Raw genomic sequence first — 7313 nt, forward strand, 5'->3', positions numbered from 1 at the left:
CAGGTCCCACAGGTTTCAGATAAATTGTACCCACAGATTTATAAACTGTACCCACGGATTTATAAACTGTACCCACAGATGTGTAAACTGTACCCACAGATTTATAAACCATACCCACGGTTTTGTAAATTGTACCCACAGATGTGTAAATTGTACCCACAGATTTATAAACTGTACCCACGGATGTGTAAACTGTACCCACAGATTTATAAATTGTACCCACAGATTTATAAACTGTACCCACGGATGTGTAAACTGTACCCACAGATTTATAAACTGTACCCACGGATTTATAAACTGTACCCACAGATGTGTAAATTGTACCCACAGATTTATGAACTGTACCCACGGTTTAGCAATTCGTACCCACGGTTTAGTAGTCCATACCCACAGATTTATAAACTGTACCCACAGATTTATGAACTGTACCCACTGATTTATAAACTGTACCCACAACTTAGCAAACCAGTGCTCACGGTTTTGTAAATCTGTGCCCTTCATACCCAGCTGGTTCTTCTAAGATTTCAGTGCATCTGTGGCCACATACGTACATATAAAACCCTGATATTTAATGATTCATGTGATTCATGATGATACATCTACAGTTTAACCACCATGCCAACCTTAGAATTGGTGACACGTATTAAAAAGAATGATATGATTGGTGCAGGGGGTCACAGTTTATAAATCTGTGGGTACGGATTACTAAACCGTGGGTACAGGTTTTGCTCTTCACATATTTGATCTAGTTAGTGATCCCGAAGGGGCTCCGTACCAGACTGACGTGAATGAATGGATGGATGAATGAGTAAGTAAATGGATGGATGGATGAATGGAGTGATGTAAAGAAATGGCGGTTGCTTAGCAATAAGCTCAGTAACGTCGGATGCTGAACACTGTGTGATGTAACAGGACCGTATCAGTTCTGCTCTGATTTCATCTTTCATTCATTCTCATTGATTTTCTCCTGAAGCTTCATTAATTCGTCACTCCTTCGTTTCATTCCCAGCGCAGCAGCGTTTAGGGAAGGCCCTTTCCTGTTCCGGCATGACTGTGCACCCGACCTCAGACCCACTGAGCATCTTTTGAATGAGCAGGAACAGCAACTGAGGCTTCCTTTGCCAACATTGACCAACATCAAGGGACAGCGGGAGACTAGTGGGTAGAGCTTAGGGGTATCAACTGAAACGTTGAGAGTTTAAATCCCAGCTCTGCTATGCAGCCACTGTTGGGCCCTTGAGCAAGGCCCTTAACCCTCTTTGCTCTGTCCCCAGCTTCCAAACAAGCTGTGATACGTGAAGATATATACAGTATGTACGTGTATCTGTATATATGAGAAATAAAGGCGTTCTGTTCTAACGGGCAGTGATAGCTCAGCGGTTAAGGTACTGGACTAGTAATCAGAAGGTTGCCAGTTTAAGCCCCGCTACCACTAAGTTGCCACTGTTGGGCCCCTGAGCAAGGCCCTTAACCCTCGTTTGAAAAAACAAAATCCTGTTCAGTACCCAGTCATACAGGTCAGCTCTTTTTCACTAAGGAACGGCACAAATTCCCACAGACATAGTTCAAAGTCTTGTGAGAAGCCTGATCCCAGAAGAGCGGCTCTTGTTGTAGCCGGAAAGATCACACCAAGGGTCGCTCTGTTTTAATATTACTCTGTTTGTTTTTAAACCAGACGTCCACTGAGCTTATGGTCAGGCGTCCAGATACTTTTGGCCATATAGTGTACCAGTCAGGTTTAGCCAGAATGCTAACTGAGCCCAAAAGTGTGCACCATTCACAGATTTGGTGTGACCAGCAAAAAAAAACAAGCAAAAAATGTGATCCAGTCGACCAGAAGGTTGTGGGTTCAAATACCAACACAGCCAGGAATTAATAAATCGGCGTTAGCGTTTGTCTGTGGAGATCACGCCGACGGATGCTAATCTGAACGTGTCCGTTAGCAGAGTGAAATAACTCGGACTCGGTGTCCACTTATCTGTGACCACGCGGCGACACTTGGCCGACTCACCGGGCACGATTTCCATTTCGGCATTTCAGAAACGCTGAATCACGCCCCATCATTTACATTTTATCCTGCTACGCTAAGCGTGATGCACAATTAGCGGGGCGTTCGCAGGGAGGTCAGAATGCTGCTGCGCCGGTGCCAAGTCTGTGCCATGGCAAGTAAATCAGAAGTGGAATCAGAAGTGATGCCGCCTGCACGCTGTCTGATGTGAATGTTTTGTACTTTCCTTCTCTTTAAGTCTCAGTTTTAAGTCATTAGGAGCAAAACTGTTGCTTTCTTAATAAAGCAAGCTACTGTTTTAGCTGCTATGCTAATGCTAAAAACACTGTAGCTTTGCTTTTTTCCTTAATACTCGACCCCCGTGGTGGTGAGGAGTGACTTGTGAACTTAATAACCGCATCCTTACAAGCTAAATTTAATCATTCATTCATCCTTGTTTCTTTATTTGTTTATTTTTTGATTTATTTTGTAATATTTACACAGTTCATTCCAGGTTATTTATTGTTATTTAACAGGTTCTTCTGACTTCCAGAAGTGATTTAAACACTGTAGTTTTATTTTTACACGCTGTGGGTTTATTCGGTGAGTGTGTGAATGAATCTGATCCTCTGTAGCACTTCTGCACACACACGCACACACACACACACATGCTATGCTAATGGCTAAATAATAAGCTAAGCTCATGCAGTTTTAGTTTATTAATACTGAAAGCTGTTCAGAAGGGTTTAGTTCATGCTAATCACTTTATTACAGGCTCATTTCAGAGGATTTTTATTTGACTAAGTTAATTTATTTATGTGTTTGTTTATTTATTAGCTTTAGCACTGTGAGCTGAGTGGATGTGACTAGCTGGAGTGTCAGTGAGTGTGAAGCTAAACTCCACACGTACCCTCAAATACTTCTCTTAAATACTAAAGATTTTAATATTTAATTAATTTATTTATTTATTTGTTCATCAGTTGAATCTTTTTACTTTTCCACCTGTATTGAGGAAGCATTTGCATTTTCAGCATTTAGCCGACACTTTTATTCAAAGCAACTTACAGTACCGTGACAGTTTATTGTCAAAGCAATTGAGGGTTAAGGGCCTCGCTCAAGGGCCCAACAGTGACAACCTGGCCATAGTGTGGCCTAAACCAGTGACCTTTTGATTTACATGATGTTCCTCCTTTTAGGGGTCTGATGTTCCTCCTTTTAGGGGTCTGATGTTCCTCCTTTTTTGGGTCTGATGTTCCTCCTTTTTAGGGTCTGATGTTCCTCCTTTTTAGGGTCTGATGTTCCTCCTTTTTATAGTCTGATGTTCCTCCTTTTAGGGGTCTGATGTTCCTCCTTTTTTGGGTCTGATGTTGCTCCTTTTTAGGGTCTGATGTTCCTCCTTTTTTGGGTCTGATGTTCCTCCTTTTTATGGTCTGATGTTCCTCCTTTTTATGGTCTGATGTTCCTCCTTTTTTGGGTCTGATGTTCCTCCTTTTTATGGTCTGATGTTCCTCCTTTTTATGGTCTGATGTTCCTCCTTTTTTGGGTCTGATGTTCCTCCTTTTTGGGGTGTGATGTTTTCCTTTTTGGGGTCTGATGTTCCTCCTTTTTTGGGTCTGATGTTCCTCCTTTTTATGGTCTGATGTTCCTCCTTTTTTGGGTCTGATGTTCCTCCTTTTTATGGTCTGATGTTCCTTCTTTTTGGGGTGTGATGTTTTCCTTTTTGGGGTCTGATGTTCCTCCTTTTTTGGGTCTGATGTTCCTCCTTTTTATGGTCTGATGTTCCTCCTTTTTAGGGTCTGATGTTCCTCCTTTTTTGGGTCTGATGTTCCTCCTTTTTTGGGTCTGATGTTTTCCTTTTTGGGGTCTGATGTTCCTCCTTTTTAGGGTCTGATGTTCCTCCTTTTTATGGTTTGATGTTCCTCCTTTTTAGGGTCTGATGTTCCTCCTTTTTTGGGTCTGATGTTCCTCCTTTTTAGGGTCTGATGTTCCTCCTTTTTGGGGTGTGATGTTCCTCCTTTTTATGGTCTGATGTTCCTCCTTTTTAGGGTCTGATGTTCCTCCTTTTTTGGGTCTGATGTTCCTTCTTTTTGGGGTGTGATGTTTTCCTTTTTGGGGTCTGATGTTCCTCCTTTTTTTGGTCTGATGTTCCTCCTTTTTATGGTCTGATGTTCCTCCTTTTTAGGGTCTGATATTCCTCCTTTTTTGGGTCTGATGTTCCTCCTTTTTTGGGTCTGATGTTCCTTTTTTTTGGGGTCTGATGTTCCTCCTTTTTTGGGTCTGATATTCCTCCTTTTTTGGGTCTGATGTTTCTCCTTTTTATGGTCTGATGTTCCTCCTTTTTATGGTCTGATGTTCCTCCTTTTTTGGGTCTGATGTTCCTCCTTTTTTGGGTCTGATGTTTTCCTTTTTGGGGTCTGATGTTCCTCCTTTTTATGGTCTGATGGTCCTCCTTTTTATGGTTTGATGTTCCTCCTTTTTAGGGTCTGATGGTCCTCCTTTTTTGGGTCTGATGTTCCTCCTTTTTGGGGTCTGATGTTCCTCCTTTTTTGGGTCTGATGTTCCTCCTTTTTAGGGTCTGATGTTCCTCCTTTTTAGGGTCTGATTTTCCTCCTTTTTTGGGTCTGATGTTCCTCCTTTTTTGGGTCTGATGTTTTCCTTTTTGGGGTCTGATGTTCCTCCTTTTTTGGGTCTGATGTTCCTCCTTTTTAGGGTCTGATGTTCCTCCTTTTTTGGGTCTGATGTTTTCCTTTTTGGGGTCTGATGTTCCTCCTTTTTAGGGTCTGATGTTCCTCCTTTTTATGGTTTGATGTTCCTCCTCTTTAGGGTCTGATGTTCCTCCTTTTTTGGGTCTGATGTTCCTCCTTTTTTGTGTCTGATGTTCCTCTTTTTTTGGGTGTGATGTTCCTCCTTTTTTGTGTCTGATGTTCCTCCTTTTTGGGGTCTGATGTTCCTCCTTTTTTGTGTCTGATGTTCCTCCTTTTTGGGGTCTGATGTTCCTCCTTTTTTGGGTCTGATATTCCTCCTTTTTTGGGTCTGATGTTCCTCCTTTTTATGGTCTGATGTTCCTCCTTTTTATGGTCTGATGTTCCTCCTTTTTATGGTCTGATGTTCCTCCTTTTTTGGGGTCTGATGTTCCTTTTTTTTGGGGTGTGATGTTTTCCTTTTTGGGGTCTGATGTTCTCCTTTTTAGGGTCTGATGTTCCTTTTATCTTGGGGTCTGATGCCCTCCTTTTTGGGGTCTGATGTTCCTTTTATCTTGGGATCTGATGTTCCTCCTTTTTGGGGTCTGATGTTCCTCCTTTTTGGGGTGTGATGTTTTCCTTTTTGGGGTCTGATGTTCTCATTTTTAGGGTCTGATGTTCCTTTTATCTTGGGGTCTGATGCCCTCCTTTTTAGGGTCTGATGTTCCTTTTATCTTGGGATCTGATGTTCCTCTTTTTTGGGGTCTGATGTTTCTCTTTTTTGGAGTCTGATGTTCTTTGTGGGGGCTGATGCCGTCTGACCAGAACGATTCTGACTTTTTCGGAGTCACTGGGGTCCTTGTGTGTTTTGTAGACGTTCTGGGGCGTCTGATCTTGGAGTTGAGAAATCTTTCTGGGTTGCGTAACGCTCTTATTTATGCAGCGCTGCTGTTTAATGTGCAATTACGCTGCTTTTATTATTCTCTTTCATAATCTCTTCTCTTACACACTTTCAGTCCTCTCAGCCTCTCTTCCTCCAGCTGGGGATAATTCACCCCCCGCGGTGCTAACGTGCATGCGCTAACGTCTCATTGGATGCCACGCTGTGTACGCTCTGCCTTTTTTAAAAGGGGAGGGGGGGCATGTACGCTGTCGAAAATTGCATCCGTCCGCGATGGCTACAGGAACCGGCGAGGAACTGCGGCGCATCGGTAACACGGCGTCAACAAACATGTCAGAACTGAATGAGGACGTGGTGTGGACGAGTTCAGGAGTAATTGAGCCTCTTCTGAAGTAAAACATATTTTTAATGTATTATTTATGACACTAGTGCAGGAGTCTAAATGTGCAGTTTATTTATTTGTGGTTTTGGCCGCTTGTACTCGTGTAAATAAAGAAGATCTCGCTAAAATGTACGACGTTTTTTATCTCGAGTTTGCACGTTCAAGGGCAGGTGTTGCTTAGTGGTTAAAGTACTGGACTAGTAATCGAATGGTCCCTGGTTCAAGCCCCACAACTGCCAGTTTCCACTGTTGGGCCCTTGAGCAAGGCCCTTGCCCCTTAATTGCTTAGACAGTATACTGTCACACTACTGTAAATCGCTTTGGATTAAAGCGTCTGCTAAGTGCCGAAAATGTAAAATCTGGCTGATTGATGGTTCTGCACTAGGGATGTAACGATACACTCTACCCACGATGCAATGCGGTTCATGATACGATTTTCCCCCGATTTTTTAACTGAAATTGAAGATAAATTATGATAAAGTTTCCTTTTATTATTTCTCTTTATAAAATAAAATAAAATCCTGTATTTGTGATTATCATTTATTTATCTAAATAATGAATGTTCATATATTTCTCAGGTAGGTACAAACTATGCAAAACAATCTTGAATTAAGCCCAATTTGGCTGAAAAACCCCGAATTTGGCAAACAGGTGTATAGCACCAGCGCTGTCTTGAATATTGATTCATTATACATGTCAGATTTGGATTGTGGAATTTTTGAATCGGTGATTAACAGTCTTGTGGTGGATCGTTACATCCCTGTTCTGCACAGAGACGGGGGATAATGGAGATCAGTGTGTGACTCTCCGTGCGCGATACGGATCTCCGTATGAACCCGTCTGGTGCAGGTGAAAAGAGGAGGTCGGTCAAAGCTCAGGAGTGTAGGTCTGCAGCAGTACAGGTGAAATACAATCTGGGAATTGCATACGACTGAATGGGGGGTCGCGCAAAACTCTTCATCCCTGTGAGAGCAAGAGAAGCTCAGAATCGTGTTTGGTCCTAGTGTTCCACATACGAGATTCCTGCTGTATAAGAGAACACATAACACCAGGGGAGGCTGACAGGAGTCCTGGAGAGTTAAGAACTGATGGGAGTCGAACACCGAGCCGCTTACAGAGACGTGCTGCTCATGTGATGATGTTTAAATAGAAACGGTTTTTGTTTCCGGCCTCATTAAAATCACGGATTCTCTTGTTTTCTTGCTTCACTGCATCTACACTGAGCTTCTCTTTCATCTCGCGACTGTCTCAGAACCCAAACCGGAGCGCAGTGTTTAACGCTGGTGGAGATAAAGCTCGAGATAAATCACGTACTGCTCAACGCTCAGTTCTTATTGGTAATCGCCGCAGCACTTCGGTCCC

General features: G+C 42.6%; 1 protein-coding gene across 1 annotated transcript in view; it reads left to right on the forward strand.

Annotated features, from left to right (window-relative positions):
- dlgap2b (discs, large (Drosophila) homolog-associated protein 2b) overlaps positions 1-7313 on the forward strand; it is a 55884-nt gene that overhangs the window by 1120 nt on the left and 47451 nt on the right. The gene's annotated exons all lie outside the window — the stretch shown is intronic.

Source organism: Trichomycterus rosablanca, chromosome 9, assembly GCF_030014385.1.
Source record: "Trichomycterus rosablanca isolate fTriRos1 chromosome 9, fTriRos1.hap1, whole genome shotgun sequence".
NCBI classification, from domain to species: domain Eukaryota; kingdom Metazoa; phylum Chordata; class Actinopteri; order Siluriformes; family Trichomycteridae; genus Trichomycterus; species Trichomycterus rosablanca.